Here is a 25963-nt window from a genome sequence, read left to right as displayed (position 1 = left end):
CTGAAGTCGGATGCTTAACCGACTGAGCCACTCAGGCACCCCTGAAGTTTTTTTTAATATTTAAAGTGATTTGGATTCGGCAAGGTAGGTAGGGAATGTCTGTGTATGTGTTTGCGTGTTAGGGCAGGCACTCTAGAACAGAAGGGATATAACTTGAAAAAAGAACAACTGAAAAACTCGGAATTTGTCCTGTGTTTCCTGTAACAGTTGAGCAACCAGTACCGGTGAATTGCAGTTGGAACTGGAGGTTAGTTGCTGCTTTTCCCACATATTTCCTCTGCCTCCAGACCCCACCCGGACTACCGAGTAATGCCAGTTTATTATTTTCATTCCTTGGGTCTCTTTTAGGTCTTCATTTTCCTGTGTTTTTTTATCCTTGTGCTCACCCTGACTCACTGATCTGCTCTGTCCTTAGCACAGAGGCAAAGCTTCATTCATCTCTCCCCTCTGTACTGCAGGCTCCTATGTGGTAGCTTCTAACGTTTACCTCTTACAATAAATAATATTCCCTGTCATACCCTTTTTGTACCATCCAGTGTCTCTCCATTACGAAATGTCCTTTCTGCTACTCCTACCTATGATTTTACTGATAGACTTCTTGTCCTAACCCATGTGTATTTGCTTTCTTCATCTGAATTTTTTTTTCCCTTACTCTTCATTAGACCTACATTCTTTCATCCTCAAGACTCATTTCCTTCGCAAGAACTTTCTAGAGGTACCTGTTTTGATTCTTGTCTTTTTATCAATATTTCCATCTCTCTCCTTCATACTTCTTCAAACATTAGAGTCTTTGTAGAGCTCTCTGAGAGAATTCAGCATGGTCTGCTAAAGATATTTGTGTTCCATTCAAGTAAATATTCCAACTAATACTTTTGAATTCAGAAAGAAGACCTTTTTCCTTTCCCTCTCCACCCCACGTGCAATTTTATTAGCCAATTCTGCCCTCTCTACCTTCAAAATATGTTCAGATTTCCTTCCATTTTTCCTCCTCTACTGCTGGCCCCTGGTCCAAGCGGTATGATTTCTCACCAGTTGCTTGTTGTGTCTCCTAACTGGGTTCCCGCTTCTGCTTTTGCTTCCCATCAGCCTGGCTGCCTCAGTTGGTAGAGCACGCAACTCTTGATGTAGGGGTTGTAAGTTTGAGCCCCATGTTGGGTGTAGAGATTAATCAAATCTTAAAAAAAAAAAAAAGCTGAGATTCCTCCAGTGACGTATGGGGCTCCGATGGCCTGACCCCCCAGTCATTTCTCTGACCTCATATCCCTCCCCTTGGTATCCTTCTGATCACGCTGACCTCCTTACAGGCCAAGCATCCTTCTGCCCCAGAACTTTGGCACTGTCCTTTGCCTCTGTAACTCTCTTCTCCAGGTGTCTGAAGGGCCGACTTCTTTACCTCACCTTTGTTACTCAGATGTCCTCCTTTCTGTGTGACTTTCCCTGACCACTTTGTTGATAATTGTAACCTCCCCCATCCCCAGTACATTCCCCACCATTTTCCTCTCTCCTTTATTTTTCATTGTGACATTTATTGCCACCTGACCTACTGCGTGTATTCTGCTTGTCTGTCTCCCCTCTAGAGCTTGGGCTCCATGAAGGCAAGCATTTTCTGTTACATTCATTCCTTTGAACCCAGGACATAGTTGGTGCCCAGCAACTGTTTATTGCATGAGTATACTTTTCCTGTACCTCTGAATTCACTATGTGCCTTCTACCTTACTGGGGTGATTGGGGTGGTCGTTGGGAACATCCACCTTTTCTGTGTCATAAGGCTTTTGAAACCCCTCTTTTCAGCTGTGTATCGATTGGTCTCCTAGCTCCTGAAAACTGGTCTTCGAGCTAGGAAGGAATGCGGTTCTCAGGAGAACCTGTATAAACAGGGTATACAGGTTGAATAACTGACCTTATTTTGTACAGAGTTTAAATCTAGCAAGCTCCGCATGAGGGCCTGAGAGGGTCTCTGTGTCTGTAGATTAGTTTTCGACTTGCGTCATTTTCTTTCTGCCCTGACTTTCTGGTTTAATGTTGTCCAGATAGTCTGTTTTCTGCAGGAAGGCCGGCCGGCAGAAAAGAGGGTATTGCCACCATACTTGGCAGTGTTTCTCAGCCAAGGGGCCTGGGGCCTGGGGCTTCTGCTGAGTGCACAGCGCCGAAATCCCTCTAGCATCAGTCTCAGTGTCAACATCCTCTCCATGAAGATTTGTTCTAAAGAGCCCTCTGTTCCTTACTTGGCCTATTTGGAAAGTGAGGGGGCCTGACTGTATTTTTAAGTCTTTTAAGTTACCAGGGACCTTGAGTCAGGGAGCTGCTCTCTGGGTAGTGTTTTCAGATGAATGAAATGCAGTGCCACCGGCTGTAGGATGTGCTTTGAAATGGTGGTCACATTCCCATCAGTGCCCTCGTCTTTCTAAAGTGGACTTAGCTCATGGTCAGCACATACTCTGATGATTAAATGTATCTAGCCTCAACATTTTCTGCCACTGAAGGACATGGGGATGGTAGGGACCAAGCATACAGCAAACACTTTGGTATTTAGAAGCACCTGCGTGGCCGGCTGAACTTGCACATAACCATTGGTGCTGAGTTAGTTCCCGGGGACTTTTCCAACATTCGTCTTCGTATTGAATTTTGCTCTTATTCCTGAAACAGAGTGGCCACTGAAATCAGGAACTAGACTGCTGGAAAATACCTTTGGAAACCACTGTGTTGCATGGTAGAGGAAAGGTAACTGCCAGTCGTTCAAATGCTGGGTTTGATGCTAGTTTTTTTTTTTTTTCCTTTCTTCTGTTTTTTTTTTTTTTTTTTTTTTTTTCTCTTTAAAGAGGGGGTTTGATTTACTTTCTCTTCTGTCTGTTAAAGCTCTTCACAGCCGCTTAGAAAAAAACAACAAAAACGAGCCATTTAATGGTGCCAGCCATTAGGGTGCAACTTGAAATCCTGGGAGCGCCATCCTGTCGGTCCTGGTCACTGGATTCTGTTGAAGACTGTACAACTGCAGAGACGGGTCTGCCAGGCGGTCAGTCAGATGGTTCTGGTGTGGCCCACACTCCTGTTTGTTCAAGTGACCTGAATGTGCTTCCTCTTTGGGGACCTGTTTTAAATGCAGATGCTAACGCCCCATAATCACCCACTAAACTCACCCAAGTGAGAGCCAGGAAATTCAAATTCATAGTGCCTGGGACTTGGCCGCATTGCCCACACACATATCAAGGTCTTAAATCAGAGAGACTGTCATATACAGTAACACTCAAATTGCAGATGGGCGCAGAGTTGCTGTTGCTGTGGGAACTGCAACTTTGAAGTTCCAGACTTTGATGTGATTAAAGTCTCAGACTTAAAGTCCCTCTGTGTGTGGTAACTTTTTTTTCTTTTTTTTAACACCAAACTGAAAATAAAAATTGATTTAGATTGGGGATGGGCTGGAGAAGCAGCTTGTAAAGGGAGGAGGCCTCTTGGAAACCACATGTAACTATGTCACATTCTTATGTGCCTGAGAAAGAGAGAGATGACAGGCCACTGGCCTTTTCACTGTCTCTTTCTACTTCTAGCTGTTTGTTCATCACACAAACCCTGCCCCCAACACACATGCCACCAACCCCCAAAAGAGGACACTTTTAACTCTGTTGTGTGTCACGACCTATAGCGATCATCCTAATGGAGAAATGAGAGTTTATATGCGTGAGGTGTTCTTTTTCTTTTTTCTTGTTCTCTCTCTCTTTTTTAAAAGTTTGTTTATTTTGAGGTGGGGGAGGGCAGAAAGAGAGAGAGAGAGAGAGAATATCTCAAGCAGGCTTTGCCCTGCCAGCGCTGAGCCTGACACGGGGCTCGAACCCAATAACCATGAGTTCCTGACCTGAGCTGAAATCAAGAGTCAGATGCTCAACTGGCTGAGCCACCCAGGCGCACCGCACCCCCCCCCTCCTTTTTTTAGAGATAGAAAGAGAGGGGGAGAGGGAAAGAGAGAGAATCCCAAACAGGCTGCGTGCTGTGCATGGACACGGGGCTCAATCCCATGACCCTGGGATCACGACCTGAGCCAAAATCAAGACACTCAACTCACTGAGCCACCCAGGTGCCTCTAGGTGTTCTTTTAATGAGGATCCCAGGGTTCAGATCCTTGGGATCATCTGGCTGATTTCTTAAAATTGTGGCTGGTGAAAGTTTACTTCTTGGCCTTCGGTGTTGCTAGTGAAAGGAGTATGGGAAAGCAGAATTGGTGGGTCATTCCTCTTTAAAACGTTGCCATTAAAATTCTAGATTACTTGATATCAGTGATGGAATGGACTTTGAAAAAAACAAGCAACCCTTGTGCCTAGGACTTTAAAATATTTTGGCCACAGAAATTGTAGGGTCAACTTTGTCTTTTACAAGATACCTCCTTAGGTATGCTTGCACTTGTGTGTGTGTTTGCGTGTGCTCGTATGTGTAACACACATGCATATATAAAGAATCCCTTCTGTATTTTTCCTTTAAGTGTGAAATCCTGAGGTGTCATCCTGGTACTTAATTTTATAGATTCATGGAGACTATAATATTTTTCTCCCCCATTAATGGCATATTCTCTTAATATTTAAGTGTCTGTGATGTGCCATGTGCCTGCCCTGCTCTATGCCATTTGAGCTTTGTAGAACCCCATGGGAGAGGTGGTGAAGCCCCAGGTTTTGTGGATGAGACTCGAGGTCTCCACGGAGTGACTGCTAAAAAATGCAAAGATGGAGGGTGGGAACGCCCAAGTGTATTTCACTCCCTGGCCTCTGAGAGTCTACTGGCTCTGCCCTTGGTAATTCCTGCAGAAGGCAGGGCAAAATTTAGCCCCCTAGTTCTTAGGAGGTTTTTGGTATTGATAATTCTATAGCTGTGATGGGGAGGAGTGAGATAACAAGGCTCATGAGAGAGCACAGAGTTTGTGCCATAAATGTCTTGGAAATGAGAACAACACACCAAAATATGCCTTCTGTTTGCCTTTCCGCATCTTCCTATTCATGTTTAGGGGCATAAGGAGAGTCAGGTGAGAAAGGAACAGGCATGTGAGTCCGTGGGAACACCTGGTGGGGTTTTCTACCTCTGAGCATCCTTTCAAGAGGAGATGGAAGGTGGCTTAACTCCCTTAATGTAAACAGTCAGTGGAGCTATGTGTTCTACACTGAGTCTTCCAGAATTCTAAATTTATTGGTCATATCTTGCCATACACACTGAATGTACCTAATATTGGCTACGGTGATGATGTCTTGTAGAGTTTTGTGGGCTTTGTTTTGTTTTGTTTTGTTTTGTTTGTACTGAACCCACTCTAGCACAGTTCTGGCTAACAAACAAGATCACGTTCCGAAGTGGTGTCATCACTGGTCTCTAGAACCCGTAAGGTCACATAGAATGAGTTTAAATAGCAGGACAGAACAAACTCATTGTTCCTAGAATATACTGCTCCCTCATTCCGGTTATTTTATCTGCAGACGTAATGGGCTTTATGGTTTATATGCCGTATACGTGTCATTGAATATACATTCATTTTTGGTGAAGGTGTCCCTTTCTCCCTAACTTTTAGTTTGAGAAATTGCAGCAGCCAAGACTCTGGGTTCTGGAATGTATGTGTATATTTGTGTATAAATAAATGCAGTTTTATCAAACCTGGCAGCCTTAACAAATGGTGGTGAAAGATTTTGGCTGTCTTTTAATAGTATTATGATGTGGTTGACAGTTTAAATAAGCGGCACTTTATCTTGATGAAGTGAAGGCATTTAATTGGTTATCTTGGCCCACCAGGGTGTTTGTTGGGCAAAAATTTAATTTTCTTTCTGGGTGTTTATATTATTTTTCCTTCTAGTTGCTTGCGAGGTATTGTTTTTATAGCGTATGTGGAAAACATGCCTTTTTTTTCTTTTTAAAGTGGATTGTAGTATAGAGCTTTGTTAATAAAAAAAAATTAAAATAAAAATGGTAAGGCAGAATGACTTAGTTATTTTTATATTTTCCTGTAAAAACAGCCTCAGTTAAGTGAGCCACAATGAGCCATGATGTATTTCCTCCATCAGGATGGAAAATAAGCCATTTATTATTTCAGGTCTGACTCACAGTGAACCTGCTGACACTGGGATGTTTTAAAATCATAATCACAAGGAACAGGTTAGGGCAGAAACTTGGACGCTGGGCCGAGGATTACCTGCTTATTACAATGTTTTACAACTTGGATGCTTTAGGTTTTCTGGCACAATGTCCTAAACCTCACACACTAAACACCCCCTTGTTGTACAATTATTGCTTGCTGGTTTTAGATGGTGCCAAATAGACAGATGTCTCATCATAATTACCATTTTTTAATTTCACTGTTACACACACACACACACACACACACACACACACACACACACAGGTTATCTCCTTTCCCTTCCCCCAGTGTACTGTCTCCCTCCCCATTTGGGATGTCTTCTGTTAAGGAGGACTGGAGAGAGAGAGGGATGTGGCACGTGGGTGCAACACATTACAAAGAGCCGGTTATAGCCGGTAGAGTTATTGTATGGGAATAGATATGCTTCTTCTGGCTGTTTGTTTTTTAATGTTTATTTATTTTCTTGAGAGACAGAGACAGTGTGAGCAGGAGAAGGGACAGAGAGAGGGAGACACAGAATCTGAAGCAGGCTCCAGGCTCTGAGCTGTCAGCACAGAGCCCAATGTAGGGCTTGAACGCACGAACGGTGAGATCATGACCTGAGCCAAAGTCGAACGCTTAACTGACTGAGCCACCCAGGCTCTAGTTGTGCTTCTTTATCAATGTATTAAAATAACAGGCTCTTCTGGTGAGTCACTGTAATTTTGAGGTACTCACTGGAAATAAATATTTTGAATTTTTGATAGCAACTCTGATGTGAAGATCTCAAATTTCCAGTCGTGTCAAAGTCACAGGTACTTGCTAATACTGTGTTCCATTGCCTATTTTCATAATTGCAAGAAATGCTAGATTTCAATGAGAGGTTAGTAAAAATAAAAATGCATGTTATTTGTTGCCCACCACTTTACTAAATCCCTTGAATTCTGCTCCATGCTAAGAACTTTGGCTTTGAGGGATTTTTTTTTTCCGCTGAAGAATATCTTTCGATGTCAGTTTGAATATATGCAAATACAGTCTTCCTTGAAGACAATGCTATTCTACTGGTCTTGGTTCAAAAACGAGGAGTAATGTTTCACTTTGTTTTCCTGGCCAAATTCTAATGAGCTGTGTGTAGTCCAAAATGGACAAATGAGTAGCCTTCAGTTTTTAAAGGAGATTACCACCTCGTTTGACAGGAAAAAAATAGATGCCTTCAAACCTGTGTATTTCGCGCTGTTGCGGAAACGGACTCGCAGGTACACGAACTCTGTAATTCTATACACACTCCAGGCGTATGATACTGTATATACTGCTACATGAACTTGGAAGTTACATCCCCTCGAGAGGAAGTATGTCACTTTGTAGACAGGAGAATAAAGAAAGGAAACACGTTGACTTTGTCGTGACAAGCAGAAGGAGATCTGTGGTAGGTTCCTGCTTTGGTATTCCATCCTCCAGATGACTCTGCTGCATAGTAGTGTGTTCTGTTGGTCCAGACGTGATTTTATTTCAAGTCTACTCAGCTTCCAAAGTTACAAATGAGGACTATAATTAATTAAGCTGTAGCGGTTTTAACAACATTGAGCTATGTGCTGGAATAAGAGATGGCTAACTTGAAGGATGTTTACATTGGGTCTTATTGTTTAATGTTATCCTGATTTGGAGGCCCTTTAAAAATACCAGAAATTGGTTTATTTTAACTTTAATTCTAGTTAAGGATTTTAAAGCAGCGTTTTAAAAGTCTTTGGTACCTGCACTGAAAGATAGATGCACTCCTTCCCACCTATCTTTAGGATCCATCATAGGAGCTGAGAATTATTTTCAATAAATTAGCTGTGATCGTGACAAATCTCACTGCTTTGAAGGGGGGAGAAGGCTTTTTGTGAGGTGATACTGACAGGATACGGTTTTCTCCCACTTATATAATACCTACCTTAAGAATCAGTAAAACATTTGGAGATGACACTGTAATTTGGAGACCTTTTCTTTTCTGAAGGTAATTCAAATAAAAGATGGCCCTGAGGAATTAGTAAAATGGAAATAAAAAAAGAATAAAGTAATTGCTACTTTAACAGCAAGCTGATACTCTAAGGGGATACAGCAGTGACAGGTAACCAGAAGTATGGGTTTTGACTTGAAGGATAAGATAGTGTACATCAGTCATCTCTTGCTGCATAACAAACAACAAAATAACAACAAAACATCCCGGTGGCTCACACTGGCTCACACCTCGCAAGCATTTATTTCTTGCCCGTTGCCTGGGGCAGCTCACTCCGTTTCTCACTTTGAGGCCCAGACTGGAAGGTCAGTGACTCTCTGGGCTAAGTTCTCCTCATGATGCTGTCAGATGCTCAGGAGGGGGGAGCCTTACTACGCAAGCTCGTTTCAAGCCTCTGCCAGTGCCAGAGTCCCTAGCATACCATTGACCAAAAACAAATCATATGACTAAGCCTGAAATCAGGGAGGAGGAAAGTGCACTTCATCCAGCAAGAGGCCATAGAAATAACCGCATGGGAACAATTGGGACCAACAATTCTATTTACCACAAATGCTAAAAACGTTAGCAGCTGAAGGAAGCATTTGGTTATGAGATTATATGGTGCTACCTTGTTGTCTTTGGCTTTTGTCATTTCCCATGCTCCAAGAAATACCAGTTCGGGTTTGCGTGTGACTGTGGACTGAATTTAACACGTCACGGAGGGCATGTTCCTATCAGGTAAGGGGTGAGCAGAGATTTTTAGGAGATTTGGATTCTAAATCTGGTTTAGCTCTTTCCTTGTTGAAGGACCCTAGGCAGTTCATATAATTTGTCTCTGCCTTGGGCCCTTGTTCTGTAAAATGAAAATATTGGGCTATTCTGTCTCTGTAGTTCCTTCTACTAGGATTTAGATTTCATTCCCTGTCTATATGTGCAGGTTTCATTTATTGACACCTTCAGTCCACTTTCTGTGGCCATGTATTGGAAGGGTGTAAGGCTTTAGGAAATGCTCAGGAGCAACAGAAATGACTGTAGACGCCAAAGGAGGTTAAGTAGTGGACAGGTTACACTGCATGTATGGGGACTGATTATTTGTGTGTCCTCGGCTAAGTAGAATGGAGTAGTGACTGCTGAGTGCTGTGTTTGTAGTTACAGAATCTTCCAGCAGGATCTAAGTTCCCTGAGAGCAGAGACCGTGCTTTACTTTATCCTTCATTCATAGTGCCAAGTACAGTGCCTGACATGCAGCGGAGCCCATTTGGAATGAATGCAAGCTGTAAAAAGCTTCAAATGGGAAATTCATGCAAGTATAGCTTGAAAGTCTGTGAGAAGAATGTGGGTCTTCTGGAGCTCCTCTTCAGCGCCTAGTTGTTGCCTCTGGGGATCTGGAATGTTACAGTAGTCCGAGGGTTGCAGCACTGATGTAGACGCCATCCACTCTGACTCCCTGCTGTGTCTGCAGCACTCCGTTAGGTACTCAGGGTGTAGGAGAAGGAAACAACCGCTGTGCTGCAGTTTTCCAGTTGTCGCAGAGTTTCGCAAACGTGTGCCTCTTTCTGTAACAGAAAGACAAGTCCCATGGGAGAGACATGGTGGGAGGCAACAGTGACCTCTGGTCAGGAGCAGATTTGAGGGGTTTATGGAGAGCCTCTGGGAAGCGTGAAATGACCCAATATGTTTTGGTAGCCCACGTACAAAGTCAGAAGGGTGAGACAAAGCTGTAGAGAGGCAGGCAGGGTCAGGTTTGAGAGCCTGGCCTGAACTTGATCTTTACCTGGTGGCATCTATATGTTGATCTTTACTTTTCCATCCTGGAAAAAGGAAGCCAAAAAGGGGTTTTCCGCAGGGTCGAGGATGTGATCAGAGGTGCTTTTTTGAAAAGTGGGGAACAGGAATGGCAGCAGGGAAGCTGGATGGTGGGGATGAAGGGCTCCCAGATGACAGTATGGCTTGGGAAGAATGGAGGGACAGGGGGACACCTGGCGAGTAGTCTAGCATGAACATCCACTTCTGTAGCCTTCCTCAGCCTCTCCCTGTTGGTGCCTTGCCCTTCCAGAAAAACCCAGAAAGCATCATGTGTAGCCACCTAAAACCCCTTTTTCATAAGCTGACAGAAGCTGGTGCACTGCTTCTGAAATATTGCTAGTCTTTGAAGCAGTTTGTTTTAGGTTAGAGAGCTTCAGGTGACAGGATGGGTGTGGTGTAGTCTCGGTGTTGAAGGATGTTATAACCTCACTTGGGTAAATCGTCAACTTGGTGTGTTGGAAACCACCTTGGTCACTAAAATAATGGATGTTCTTTTGATCTTCAGTTTTTACGTTTGCTTTATCTTGCCATCAGACATTTAGAAAAATGGATTTTGCACTATTTTGATTAAGTAGAACATGCCTTTCAGTAAATTCCACTGTATTACTGTGTCAGAATATCTTTTCTATTATTCCGGATTTGTTGGTATTTTCACAATTCGCTCATGCACGTCTTCTAGCTTATTAGGTTCATACTTAATTAGCTTTAAACCTGTCAACTGATGTTAAGAGGCATCTCCTCGTGGTTGGTGTTGGCAGTATAACTGGTACAATTTGGGGTATCCTGTTACACATCAGTTGCTTGTATTTGCTAGCCCTGCACCTTCACTAGTCACCAGTGGTGGTGTTCTTTCCCTTTGTGCAGTCAGTGATGACACAGCCTCTTCTTGAAGTGGCTAACAACTGGTCAGGGCTTCTAGAGCTACTGATCCGTAAGTATGGTGGGCACGTGACTGGAGAGAACTGTGAAAGGGAATGTCATGGGGTTTCAGGGACTGGAAAGGTCATGCTGGGTCAGAAGCACCAGGAAGAATACTGCCCGCGCTCTTAAATGGGTGCTAAAGTGTGGGTAGAATTTCAACAGGCTAGGGCAGTTGTTGGGCTGGGCAGGGAGGAAATTCAGGGTGGTGGGAGCACCTGTGACTGAAGGGTGCTTGTGGGAGAGGGTGGGCTGGTAAGGGGATCGAGAAGGACAGTGTAGTGGGAGTTGGTTTACTAGAGGTAATGCTGGAAAAGGGGGGGGGCATGTCCTCATCCATCATTTGTATTTAAGAGTAGGGTGCTGTTGGGCAGGGGAGTTTTCATATGTGTATCGGTGACAATAATACTGTTAAAGTTTTAAGCACCAACTGTGACGCTTTGGACTTAAAATTGTAATGGAACATCTGTAAACACATTGGAATTACCCTCAAAATATCCCGGAAATCATCCACTTACTCCATGATCAGGGAATAAAATAGGATTAAACAGTGGATTTTAAGAGTTTTATTGTTGCTGTACTTCTGCAGACATGTACTAGTAACTGACTCTTACTATTTTTTTTTCTACAGTGTGTGGTTTTGCAGGCTAAAAGTGGGGACTGGATTACAGTTGATCAAAGTGTGTATGTGTGTATTAATCATTTTGCAAAATTTAAGTTACTGATTTTGTCAATCTGAAAGCATGCTTAAAAGGACTTTAACATAACAGCATAGTTAGTTTTCTTAGGATTGCCTTTGCTTTTGCTGTTACAAACTTCAAGGTTAAAAAAAATGTTAAATCACATATATATATATATATATATATATATATCAGATATATGTATATCAGATATGTGTATCTATATATAGATATATATATATATGTAAATGATAAAGAATATCATTACCCAGTATTTATTTGATTTTCAGTAAATCACAAAATAGTGTACCAGTTTGTAAATTCTGGAAACAAATAATTCAGGTTTCTATGGCATTTAACAAATATGATTATTCATAGCAAAATTTGCATTCCTGTAGCAGTTTAAGAGGAAAGCAGTTCTGTCAAAGAGGAACCAGTTGGATTTTAGAAAGGAATTAACATATAGCTGTTTAACTCTCCATAATATTAAATAAGTATACTTTTGGTTTCTGTCTGGGGGGGGAAATAATATTTTAACCTAGTGGTTTGTGGTTTATTCTTCCGCATAGAACTGCATTTAGGGATGACAGTAATATTTACAAATATGTGAGCAAATGCAGAGCTGTCTGGTTTAGAACTGTATTGCCTGTTAATGACATTTTCAAAGAGAGCTTCCCGCAGGGAAAGGCTCGTGATGATTAAATAGCCTCACCTTTCAGTCATCTGCAGTATAGGTTACATGTCTGCCCTTTTGGTGATGCTGGTGGCTTGGTGTCCTTGACTAGGACCAGTCTGACACTAGGCTGAAAATGTCCAAATCAATTCTAATGTAGGAGTGTAGATCACATAGGAAGATAAACATGCTAAGAGAACCACATACAGAAAATACTGTGTATTCCAAAGCTTAGGAGAATTAAAAAAAAATTATTTGGCATCAGGTAATTATGAGATAATTGGGAGTTACGTGCAGTCATATGTGCACATTAACTAGCATGTACATACAGGCACATATATATATATAATACCACCATTCAGATTTTCCAGAAGATGGACTTGTAGGAACAAGTAATGACATTCAATTCTTACACATTTAAAGTGTTACTGTAAGTGCTTCTTGGGTGGCAAGTTGTGTGTGTGTGTGTGTGTGTGTGTGTGTGTGTTTTAATCGAAGTTGAAACAATTCAGCCTAATTCTGTCATATTAAACATAAACATTAAAAAAAAAAAATCTTTACCCTTGCCTAGCACAAAAGCCTCAGGGGACGTCCTTGTGGCAACACCAGCATCAACACCAGCATGGAGACTGTTGCAGCTCCCCAGTTGACCTTCAGTTTCCCAACACACATTAACCACGCTCTCCTAAAGCCCCTTACTGGTTGTCTGCCTCTGGTGCCTGGAGTTAGTTGTCTTTTTCTTGGAACTTGGTTTGCAGTTGTACTTGTTTTCCCAATTAATTAACTAACAAATGAACCCATTAAATATGGACGAAATACTTGTTTTTAGGAAAACGAAGTTGAACGTTTTGGGAATACTTAGATTGCTGATAAATTAGGTGTGCTCAGACCCTATAAAAGATTAGGAGGAGACCATGGAGAATTCTGTAGTTGGATTGCTGTGCTATGGGAAGATTTCTTCTTCACTGTAAAGAAATGGCAAATGTAAGTACTTGGTGACAATGCAAAGTAGATTTATAAGAACGACTGGAAATCCAGCCAGAGGAGGACATCTCACAGGTTTTTCTTTTATCTCAAGCACATTTACATTTATATTTTTAAGGTAAAAATTTAAATCCTATATATCATTTTAAAGAAATTCTGTACTTTATCTTGCTTTTTTCTTTTTAATGTTTGTTTATTTTGAGATAGAGAGTGAGTGGGGAAAGGGCAGAGAGAGAGGTGAGAGAGAATCCCAGTCAGGCTCCATGAAGTCAGTGCAGAGCCTGGGACGGGGGCTCCATCTCACAAACCCTTAGATCATGACCTGAGCCGAAACCAAGAGTCGGACGTTCAGCTGACTGAGCTACCCAGCACCCCTCACTTGCCATTTTTCTTTTTCCTTTCCTTTCCTTTCCTTTCCTTTCCTTTCCTTTCCTTTCCTTTCCTTTCCTTTCCTTTCCTTTCCTTTCCTTTCCTTTCTTTTCTTTTTTTTCTTTTCTTTTCTTTTCCTCTTTCCCTTCCTTCCTTCCTTCCTTCCTTCCTTCCTTCCTTCCTTCCTTCCTTCCTTCCTTCTAAATTGACCAACTAGGGTTTTGATCTGGTTTGGATTCAACTGGATAACAAACATGTTTTGACCTTACAGTCAGTGTTATTAAGAACATCAGCTACCACAAAAAGCCACGTCTAACCTACTTGATTTGTGATACATCTTGTTTCTCCTTATCACCTTGTATTGAAATGGTAGGTAGAAGTAAAATGGGAATAAAAAGCATAGGTATAGTAAGAAGTTGAAAGAGGCTTGGAAGATTGTTGCCAGGGCCTTCCATTAAAATGGCTGAGGAAATGGCCCTAACAGTGGTGTAGCTGTTGAGTGACTAAGACAGTGAGAGGGTGACTTCAGTGTGTGTTGTGGGTGTTGTGTTCACATCTATCCCTTATTCATCTCACACAAATTTGCCTCTAGATTGGGACCTTGAACTCTGTACTGATTTTATGGTAGTGTGAGTTTCATGCAGAAAATTGTGCTTATCAAGTCAGTGAGCTTCATAGTATGTTTTTGTTTTGTTTTGTATTTAGGACCATCTTTTAGATGCATCAGCTAAAATGGATATATTGTCAATCTCTGGCAACAAACCCTGGAAATGCCTTAAAATGTTTGGCAGTTAGTGGTCAAACATGGTTGTTAGGGGACTTTGTAAATCATGCTTGCTAGATAGAATGCATTGTATTGGGATGAAATTAAAAGACCATTTTTTTTTTTTAAATTCTAAATGATTTACTTTTATTTATTTTTTAAAGTAAGCTCTAGGCCCAGTGTAGGGCTTGAACTCACACCCCCAAGATCAAGAGTCTTATGCTCTACCCACTGAGCCAGCCAGGCGCCCCTCTGTTTTTGTGTAGAAAAAATCATGAGCATTAAAAAACTGTATTAACCATTAAAGATAAATTATCTCCCCAATGGCGTTTGAAATAATCTTTTATATTGCTTACGTGAATCTCATTCTCTTTTACATTAAACATGTACATTGATTATGCATCTTCCCGTGTTCTTCTCATTCAATCCCTAAAGGATCTGTATTAATGAGTTTTAGGCTTTGAACTTAAAAAATTTTTTCTTGTTCTCAAAAGTGAGACTGGGGAGAAAAAGGGTTTTTCGTATTTCCTTTGAGAGCTTTTATTTATCTCCTATACGTATCTCTGTCATTTGAAAATTTCTCAAGTGTATAGCAGGCCTAATTTTTTACAGATGACGAGTTTAAATGCCAGAGAATAGATTTCACTATTCCTTGGTTCACTTCCTGGTTCCGTCACTCACATTCACCTTCAGAAAGTTAGGGAGGGGAAGCATAAGCAACAGCTAAGGTGTAGGTAGGTTATTAAATCTATAGCTAGTTTACCCAAAAAAAAGGTCAAAAATTTAATTTGTTCCTATGGTGATGGAACTGAAAGTAAATTAAAAAGAAAACCAGAATGCTTGTCTTTTACTAAAGTTTACATGAATTTTTCTGTGTGTGATTTCAACCAATGCCTCTTGGCTTTGGAGGTTATGTATATATAATTTCATGATTAACAACGTATGTACTTCCATAGAGTTCCAGTTACCTTTTTTTTAATTTTTCTTTTTTGAAGATTTTATTTTGGGATTCCTGGGTGGCTCAATCTGTTGAGCGTCTGACTCTTGATTTCGGCTCAGGTCATAATTTCACAGTTCTTGAGCCTGCATTGCAGAGCCTGCTTGGGACTTTTCTCTCTATTCCTCTTCTCTGTGCTCCTCCCTCGCTGTCACATGCATATTCATTCATTCATTCATTCATTCATTCATTCATATTCTCTCTCTCTCTCTCTCTCTCTCTCTCTCTCTTTCTCTCTCTCTCCCCCCTCTCCCCCCCAATAAATAAATAAATAAGTAAATAAATAAATAAATAAATAAACAAACTTAAAAAATATTTTAAGTAATTTCTGTACCCCGTGTGAATCTCTAACTCATGATCCCTAGATAAGGAGTTGTATGCTCCATCAGTTGAACCAGCAAGGAGGTCCACCTTATTTTTCAACCATAATTCTTTTTTATTTTAGTTTTAATGTGTATTTATTTTTGAGAGAAAGAGCAGGAGAGGAGCAGAGAGAGAGGGAGACACAGAATCCGAAGCAGGCTCCAGGCTCTGAGCTGTCACCACAGAGCCCAATGCAGGGCTTGAACTCATGAGCCGCGAGATCATGACCTGAGCTGAAGTCGGATGCTCAACCGACTGAGTCACCCAGGTGCCCCTAACCACAATTCTTACGATTCTTTTTCTTTATTACACATAATAGGTCTGAACTGAGGATCTTTGGTGATATATCTATTTCAAAGTATTTATCAAATCAAGATGTTAATGATAAAAACGTGCTTGTACAAAGACATGCTTTTAGCTATTGCTGTATCTTTTTCAAAAGAACAGCAAAGCATGAATGACATCTTGTAAAACATGTGCCAAAAAGTGCCAGTCTGACAAAAAAGGCATTTAACCATTGAGAATTTTAATACGAATTTTGAAATGATGTTATAGGGAAGTGTTCGTGTTTAATGTGTTAGGCAGTTCAGAAGATTTTGTTCATGTTTCTTGGAGACTTGAGAACAAATTTGGCTTTAAATTTGTATTTATAATTTAAAAAATATAGTTAAAATTTGAAAAATAGGGCAGTGGGCTATATAACTTTAGTGAAACAAATACAAGTGTTTTAGTAGTGCTTCCATTTTTTTTATATGCATTATCTTTTAAAGATCACTGCTTAATATTATGTATAACACTTGCCAACTTGCTTTTGATTAATAGAGTAAGTTCATTCAGAGAATAATATAAAATATCATTGGCAGCATAACTGGAAGTGTCTTGAGCAGATAAAAATTAGCTTCAAGTTTGGGACACCTGGAGGGCTCAGTCGGTTGAGTGTCCAACTTCAGGTCACTATCTTGCGGTTTATGAGTTCGAGCCCCGCGTCGGGCTCTGTGCTGACAGCTCAGAGCCTGGAGCCTGCTGCGGATTCTGTGTCCCCCTCTTTCTCCACCCACCCCTACTCGTGCTCTGTCTGTCTTTCAAAAATGAATAAACATAAAAAAAATTTGTTTTTAATTAGCTTCAAGTCAAAAGCTAAATTCCTCTTTTCATATTATATCTCCTGTCATCATTTAGGGAAAAGAAGCATGCCTCATCTTAGGGGTTCTTATTTAATATCTCCCACAGGCGGGGCTTTAGCAAACCAGTCTATCATTTGTCATTTGGTAGAAGTTGTAGTCTGGTAAAGGGGGAGGGAGACAAATGCAGCGAAGGCAAACAGGAGGCGGATTGAGTTATAATCTGTGCCTGTGGGATAATTTTAGGCACAGACTGGATGTGGCTCGGGCTCATGTTTTCAGACCTCGTTCCTGTGCAGGCATTGATCTAGGATTTTCTCTCTTTTCAGCTTTTATTTGTAGTGGATTTCTTTAGGCAGGACCACTGTTGATTGGTTGCTAATCATCTATAATCTGTGATGATTAGGAAGTCTAAATTAAGTATTGGATCTGTTAGATCTGATCTGGACAGAAATTTGAATGCCCAGTTTCTTGGATTGCCTTTTAATCATCATTGGTGATACGCAAATTGAGTTAGAGTCTTGAATAAGAAAAGTACCTCAGGAGTAAATGAGACAGTTCGGCAGCTCCATTAACTCTTTCTGAATACTAGGTTGGTATTTAGTCTACCCAAACAATAATTTACTAAGTTTAGCATACCCAGACAGTAATTTGCAAAGTAATACCTTGAAGATGCTAGAAAGAGTTAATGAAGCTTCTGAAGTACCTTGTGTTTTCTTGGAGAACCTGTGTCAGCATTTCTAGTGGTTGTACTGGAGAAAAAGTGTCCTTAAATCGAATGCTGATTGCAGGAATTGTTGCTAAATTTATGCTCCCATTTTTCGGTTTTTATCCCACTCCTGTCCTATCCCTGGCCCTTTTTTTTGCAGGACTCCTTTTTCTTATTCTGAGTGAGTGTTCCCCAGGGTTCATTTACTCCTGTACCTCAGGCTGTTTTGTGATGGTCTCTCTTCTCACTGGATTTAGCCCGGTGCCTTGACAACACGTGGTTTCTGGAGACCACTTGGTTCTTGCTGTCTTGTTCTTCACCTCCCATAATCTCCTGTATCTACCTCTCCACATCTTTCTCCCCAACTTTTAGTCTAATTTTCAACCAGCTGATGACCAGACCAACTCATCTTCCTCCCTAAAACCAGCTCCCCCCACTGCTTCATTATGTTTTGAATAGCACTTTCTGCCACTCTTTCAAGAGTCTGATTTTGGAGCCATGGAAACTCCTCCCATCAACTCCAGCCTCCTTGGTGGAGCATCTGGATGAAACTCCCTTGGGGTCTCACCTCTCTCCCCTGTGGTGCCTACTGTCTCATCTCTGGGCCTCTACACTGGGCTTGCTGCGTCCAGTGTCCTTCTTCCTCACTCTGCTCTGGACAGGCTACTATGTCAGATCCCTTGACATGTTACTCGAATTAGAGCATTTATCTCAAACACCTTCAGACGGTCTGTACTGGCATTCCAGGCCATTCACCATCTGAAAGGCCCATCTTTCTAGCTTCCTTTCCTGCGGACTCCTGTACCAGCGCGCCTTCCGTGCTGTAAGATACTCTCCTCCCCCCTGGAGTTGTTTTACTGTTCTCCACACCCAGCAGGGCATGCCTTTTTTCTCTGTGCACGCTGATCCTTCTGGGACTATTCAGTGGAAGAAGCCAGGCCCGAAAAGGTACGTTCTGCACAATTCCCTTTGTATGAGTTCCAGTAAACAAGCAAAAGTAGTGTATGAGCTAGAAGTCATCATAGTGCTTACCTGTGGGGAAGGGGCGGCCGACTAGGTGGGGCGTGAGAGGGCCACCCACTACTAGGGTGCTGGAAATGATTTGGGTGGTTGCGGCATGGGGATACACAAATGTAAAAATTCATAGAGCTGCACACCGCAGATTCCAGTGCTTGGCTCTATGTAAATCAAGCATCAGTAAAACATAGACTAAAACAGTGTGCACCGTCTAAGGCTGTGATAGGTTTAAATTCGATAATGAGTTTAAAATGCTGCGCATAGAGACTGCTGTGTGGGGAAAAATCCCCATGCCGCAGTAGGACAGAGTTCTTTTTCTCCTGAATTGTGTAGCAGATATTCCTCAACAAGACTAATTTTGCAAATAATTTGACCTTGAAGACCATTTTTTGTATTACATTCTTCACTTGAATCTTTATTGCCACATTTATTGCTCGGTTGATATTGTTGGTTTAATGTGGATACCTGTTTCTGTTTTTGTGTAGTGTACATTTTTGATCATCAGTAGTAATAGTGGCAGGTGTGGTGTTTTGTGGAACGCTTGTAATAGTTTTAATGTTTCCCCTCACCCAAAATGTTGCATACATCAAAAGAAGGATTTTGAGTTTATTTTAAAAGTATTTTACACAAGCTTAAGTTTGGAGTTATTCCCCTGGTTACCAGGGAAGCATCCATAAATGGGACTTAGGGGAAGTCTGGCCTGTTCTGGGGAAGACTTTCTTGGCAGGGCTGTTAAAATGGGCTTAAATGATTTTTAAATAATAAGTGTTTTGCAAGATGGTGGTTAGCAAACTTTAATGTGTGCATGAATCACCTCTGTACAAATGTGGGTTCTGACTCATTAGGTCTGGGGGGAAGCCTGAGGTCCCTGCATTTGTAACCAGCTCTCAGGTGCTGCTGCTGGTCCCTGACGCGCTTTGAGTAGCCCAGAATTAGTGACATTACAAAGGGCAAAGCAAGAATAACTTAGCTTATAAAAACCACCCCACCAATTTGGGTGGATAGTGACCCTGTGAGCCATGTTTGTGTGAATATAACTGAAAGAACCCATTCAAGAAAGTACTAAGTCTTCTTTTAAAGTTTTAGTATTACGTGATTTTTTTCTCCCCATGTTAGTGGGCCAGACTGGTTGATTTCATTAATTTGTTTTTGTTCCCTCTTGAAAATAACATTGTATCAGTTGAAATGGTCATGAATCCAATCAGAATTTTTAGGGAAAGAAATTTAAAAATAACTTGGAATCATTTGTGACTGCCCCTCCTAAAAAATAAAGAAAACAGAAAAACTAAACTAAATACCACTGGCCAGGCACAGCCCTTCCCCATTTGTCACCATGTTCCGTGAACAATACTTGACAGAATAACCACCGCTGTGCCGAATGCCATGTGAAGAGCCAATTTCACTGCTTCATGTTCTCCTGCTTGCTGTGGGTAGATTTCCATTCCCCTTCTCTGAACTGGGACCTCTTTTATTCCGTTGTTCCCTCTTGCTTGTCATATTCTTGACTCGGCAGAGGATGATTTTATACTCTGTCAGACTTTAACATCTGTCAGGCTATGATTTGAAACTGAGGAAAATCCAAGTTACAAATTGAAGAGGAGATCCAGCCCTTTGATGTTGGGAAAGCAGTGCTGTCTGGGGACTTGTCCCCAGAGCAGTGCCCGCCAGCCCGCCACTAGCCTGCCTGCTGTTACAGGGTGACAGGAAGAATGTGGCTCTGCCTGCTGGCTTCTGGGCACATTCCTTTCTGTTTCGGACCAGAGTAAGTACCAGATATACACATTATTGAATCACTTAATGAAGATTTTGTAGCACATCTCTCATTCTGTTGAAAAGGCCGTTTCAGCCCCAGAAGGGTGTATGGGGGCAGGGAGGGAGGAGAGGAAGAGAGAGGAGCTTTTACATTCGTGAACGGGGTTCTCTGTGACCCTCAGGATGCATGGGAGTACTCCAAGGCCGGCTGTGTCTTTTCAGCCCTGAATTGGCAAGGGGAGCGATGCAAGCTCAAGGGAAGGTTCTTAATAGGGCAGGACCGTTTACCAAGGGGAGAATGCAGCGGTTCGGCTTCAACCTTGACTCAGTGTTGCCATTCAGACACAGGAGATCTTGTTTAAGCTATGATTGAGGGCCTTCAGATTGTGGGCTGTGGTTTACAGACCCTGATATCTTAGAGGGGCGCAGCTCACACTGGTAAGAATGGGCTCCAGTGGTCTCTGTCAGAATCGTGTGTAATTGAATTATGTAGATGGTTCCAATAACAAAAATACCTTCACCTCCCTATCACCTTCTTATTGGGGAGATCTCTGCCTTCGAAAATCAGAGAACATACAGAAAGGTTGGGTGGCCAGGAACATGTCTTTTCTCTCAAACTCTGAGACTTTATCTGTATTGATAATAAGAATAGTGGTCCTAAATACTAAACACAGTTATTGTTGGATTGATTGAGATAATATATATGGAAAGACTATGGACTCAAAAGTATTAATCACATACTTATTTGTAAAATAATGGTCCTCCAGGGTTTTGCTTTGAGTAAATGGTCCTCCCCATGTGTTCAGGACTAAGCAGAAAAAGGGCAGTCCGTTCCTGCTTACACTGTACTGGGGGAGATATGGAGTGCTTTGGGATGCTGTGCTATTTTTTTTTTTTTTTAAACAGAATGAGGGTGACCAGAAAGACAGGGAAGGATTGATGGTGCGATGGCACTGGGGACAGTGAAAAGAATGGTTGTGCGTCTTGTAGACTTTCTTTCCTGAATACCATAATGCTTAGATGATTACAAAGAAATCAAGAATTATCAGCAATGTTTAAAAAGTGGGTGTGACTTCTATGTGTTGCTGGCTTGGAATGTAAGCTGGCTGAGAACAGAGCCTACCCAGTGATGTGTGTATTTAGTACAGGGCAAACTGGGATTGGTTGGGTCAGTTGGAGAAGGTGGTCCTGATGGTAACAGTGATAACCCTACCCTTGAATCTCACTGGGCCAGCCACTGAGCTGCTCCACGCTCAAAGTACGTGACCTTACTGGAACCTTGGGTAACTATTGTCCTCATTTTATGGCAGAGGAAACAGAAAGCTGAAGTAATTTGCCTAAGGTCGTATAACGAGTAACTGGCAGAGATTTGAGTCGAGATCTCCAAAGAAGGCCACATTGCTTCATAAGGCTAGTTTTTAAAATTTTTTTCCTCAGGGCGCCTGGGTGGCTCAGTCGGTTGAGCATCTGACTTCGGCTCAGGTCATGATCTCGTGGTTCGTGGGTTCGAGCCCCGCGTCGGGCTTTGTGCTGACAGCTTTGAGCCTGGAGCCTGCTTCTGATTCTGTGTCTCCCTCTCTCTCTGCCCCTGCCCTGCTCACGCTCTGTCTCTCTGTGTCTCTTGAAAAGAAATAAATGTAAAATTTTATTCCTCATATGAGGAATAGCCCACAAAGACTTTAAGATAGTCTTCCAAAGGCTTACATTTTCACTGAGGCTCACCAGACTATGGAAAGAAATTACCACTAATGGCATACCTGGATTAGAGCAACCCTGCTCCTTGTCTTGGCCTGGGCTTTCTGGTGAGGTGTCAGAACAAAAGCCTCAGGACTCCTGGAAAACAGTATAGTGACCATTTGAGAGCAAATGGGGGTTAATTTCCTTTCCATGTAAGGAAAGATGAGCTTTCATGCAAATGAACACTTGGTCCATTTGGCCACTCGAGAGGACTTAAATCAGGTTCCATAACTATCAACTTTACTGTCCCTTTGTTGCAGGACAAAACACACAGACGGTGTTATTCCCCCCTGAGCCCAGAGCAAATTATGTTGTGTTAAATAATCACAATGCTTTTATACTTAATTGGACTTAAACTCCCTCCCCTGCCCACCTCCAAACTATGTAGACATTTCATGGAGTCTGTCAATCACCAGAAGGAAAAAGACTCAACGTGTCACTGTTGTGTGGCTAGCAGACCAAGTTGTGAAATAAACATACCTTGAAATGTGACTTTCATACCTCATGTTTTTTATGGCCTTGCTCCTTAAAGTATGGTCCATGGATTGGGCTGAAGGCATCAGCCTCACCAGGGAGCCTGTTAGAATCTCAGTCTTGATGCCAGGTATACTGATTCAGAACCTGCATCTGGACAAGATGCCAGGTGATTCCTGTGCGCGTTCAAGTATCAAGTATTTATGGTACTCGACCCCCTCCAAGTTAATGATTAGGCTTCTTTCTTCTCTACAAAGTCCATTTCAGGGATCAAATCTATTTTAGACCTGGGCCCTAAAGAACAGCTGTCTCAGGTTTAGCTGTTTAGCATCAAGGGGCATTTTGCCATTTGTAGCCAAGTCTGACTTACTTATTAAACCTCTTCATCTGTCTCAATTTTTCTCTGTACTATGTATACCATTTGTGATGCAAAGCTAGTATGGTGTTCCTTTATTTGGGGAGAGGAGTTAATCTTGGCCTTTTGAGTGTAGAAATCTCAACCAGATTACAAACATGACGATCTCCTGTAGGTCCCATTGAAGATAGAAGCCCATTAAGCAGTTGTATTATCCACGTATCTTCCTCCAGTTGCACAACTACTTCTTCCTCCAGCTTGTGCTCTTTCTTAGAGGGGAGGGTGAGGCATGCAAAAAGTTGCTATGTGAGCACGTGTACAGAGGTGCTCTACCTCTTTGGTTATTGTCTGTGCCTCCTGCCCTCTCAGCAGGCAACCGGGGCCTGATTCTTGTCACTTACTGGCTTTGTTATCACGGCCTCCGTTTTCTTCACCCCAAAATGAAGGTGTTGGATTCGTACAGTCTGGAGAAACTCACCAACCCATTTTTACCCTCTGCAGCCAGCTCAGCTCTTTATGACCCGTGGTCATTTCTGCCCGTGTTTCTGACACCTCTCCTTTCTACCCTTTTCTTCCTTCTCCACCCTTGCTGCCCTGGCCTTCCCCTGGGCTCCTCCTGCCCTCACTCACCTCCTTAAACTCCAGAATAGCATAGAGCATAGAAGTGATCAGTGTGTGGTTTTTGTGCACTGTCAAGGAGGGAGATTCCATGTTCAAGGACTCAGAGTTGAACTTGGGAATTTATGTGAATTTATAGTATCTCCGCTTGATTACACAGTTCTCTTGGGAGTGCTTCAAGCAAAAGTAGCCCTTCATGAATTTTGTTTTGTTTTGTTTTGTTTTGTTTTGTTTTAGGGAGGAGGGCTCTCCTGTTTTTAGGGAGGCGGGCCCACTAAGTCCTTTTCAAATTCAGAGAAAGTAGGGTATCTTGGATCATTTTAGTATTAACTGTGGGTTTTTGTCAGGCCAGCCCTGTCTAAGGGGACCTCATTAGGCAGCGCTCTATAATGATGACAGAGCAGCTTAAAATGTCTAACTAAATGTAAACGATCTCAGAGCCAGTAGTTGAGTTTCACTTGAAAGCCAATGAAACATCTAATTAAGGAGCAAAGGAGGATGTCAGAAGGATCCAAAGTCCTGAATTTTTGTTATATTGCGGTGGATTTTACTGGAGGATTCTTTATAAACAATAAAAAAAACTTGGTTTTCCCCTTTTCTTTACCTGTGGAATAAATAGAACCAGCTCATAGGTTGGAATGTCCGGTAGATTGTATTACGTATTACCAGGGTTCAAATTTGAACTTGAAATATTTTTAAGCAAACTATACAATGGTAAAAGCTTTTCTCCACTACATGTATAATTATCTTGCTAAGCTGTTTTAAGCCCTACGTAAGGAGAAAACAGAAACATCTTGGAATGATTGTAAACTGGTGCCTATGACCCTGGAAGTGAACTGTTTTCTAATTACTGTATTACATGTGTCACTTAAGGTTCTATACTCCTCCTCCTTGGAATCTTAGATTTTAAATAGTACTATTCAAAATGCTGCCTTCTGTTCTTGAGGCATAGTTGATACTTTAGCAGCGTTCAGTTTTGTATACATAATTGTTGTATAGGCTGTGAAATTATTACTTATTAAATTAGTAATATCACAAGCTATGTACCTTTTAATTGTGTTTAATAATGTGAGACCCAGAAATGCTCCCTCTGTTCTCCTTTAATATTTCGTGGCAGGACAGTAGGGATGCACCATCATTGTTAAGCAATAGGTAATAAAAGGGACTGGAAAACGGGGATTGGGGTTATTGAAAGTGTAAAACAAGAGAGAATAGCTTGTAGATTCTTTCTGGTGATTAAAAGTTTGGTTTTCCTGGCTGTGCTAAGTACTGCAGAAAGATGAACCAGGGTGAGAGTGTCAGTCCTTCAGTAGCTCACATCCAAGGCGGGGCTCACCTGATGTTAGAGTTCTAGTCGCTGAATTGGAGCTCTTCAGAAAATGTTCCTGAGGCATGTAGAAATCAGGGCATCCTTCTGTCAGCCTTTCTTCTGCCTTGCTTTCAGTGCCATTCAAAAAGAGAGCGTTCTTTGTTCTGGATCTTTGAAATATGGATTGATCTGTTGCTTTTCAAAATTTAAGGTAACTGCCTCCAAGGTACTGTAGGCCTGATTCACAAAGCAGATTGCAGGCAGGAAGGAACGTTCGCTGTATCCTGAGTTTTGATAAGTTTTTTGTTTTTTTTTTAAATGGAGGACCAGGTACACAGGTTCTCAAATTAATTTGTCTGGAGTTGAGTCCTCTGAGAGCTGTTGGAGGAGGAGGTGAGAATAGCATGAGGTTTAAATGAGACAGGCATTGCACATTATGGTGCCTCCAGCTTCGAAGAGTAAGACATACATAGTGTTGTTGGATGAAGATGTCCATTTGTGAACATTCAGCAAGCCTAATGATTTATTTCATTTAATATACTTGGAAAGCTTTAACTTCTTTGTTGACCTGTAGCCACCAACAATTTGGAATCGTCTTCGCTATAGAGTTACATGTTTTCCCTGGGAAATAATACATAGCCAGCAGCTAGTGGGGACGGTATGAGAAATAAGAGAGAGATTGATTAACTCCATTTCACCCTCATATGCACAGCCTCATGGCTATGTGTGTGCACATGTGCGTGTGTGTGTTAGCCCTGTTTTTTTTTTTTTTTAACTATATGGCCATTTATGTGCAGCCTGTTTTTTGTTTATAACTGTATCACCATTTATGTGCAGTTCCAGAATAGTGGAAATAAGTTATGGCGAATAAAAATCATAGTAGAGGCTGCCATTGTTGGGGGAAGGAGGGGTTGGCAGAATGCTAGATCAATCGGAAAAGAACACAGGGAAATTTCAGGGGTGATGGAAATGTCCTCTTCTGGATCGGACTGGTGGTTCCATGAGTGTATGCAACAGCCAGACTCAACTGTCTCTTAAGATCTGTGCATTTACTTTACTATAAATTGTACCCCCCCCTCCAAAACGTGAAATGCTTCATAAATTTGTCATCTTTGCACAGGGATCATGTTAATCTCTGTATCAGTCCAATATTAGTATATGAAGCACATTACAGCTTCTCTTGTTAGTTACAATTTTAAAGTTCTTTTTTCCACATAGAAGACTTATAAGACTTGGTTAAACAATACAGTGATTGGAAAGA

The 25963-nt window shown here is 41.7% G+C and overlaps 1 protein-coding gene, 1 non-coding gene and 1 pseudogene across 2 annotated transcripts in view; 2 read left to right on the top strand and 1 right to left on the bottom strand.

Moving 5' to 3' along the window:
- The window catches only part of FOXO1 (forkhead box O1), a 97790-nt gene that overhangs the window by 38773 nt on the left and 33054 nt on the right, over window positions 1-25963 (top strand). The gene's annotated exons all lie outside the window — the stretch shown is intronic.
- Window positions 21650-21734, top strand: TRNAR-UCG. Its single transcript has one exon. It is a non-coding gene; the product is annotated as a tRNA-Arg (tRNA).
- On the bottom strand, window positions 25782-25880 carry LOC122232194 (annotated as a pseudogene).

Source organism: Panthera tigris, chromosome A1 (genome assembly GCF_018350195.1).
Source record: "Panthera tigris isolate Pti1 chromosome A1, P.tigris_Pti1_mat1.1, whole genome shotgun sequence".
Taxonomy (NCBI): Eukaryota; Metazoa; Chordata; class Mammalia; order Carnivora; family Felidae; genus Panthera; species Panthera tigris.
This window is presented reverse-complemented; position numbering and strand designations above follow the sequence as displayed.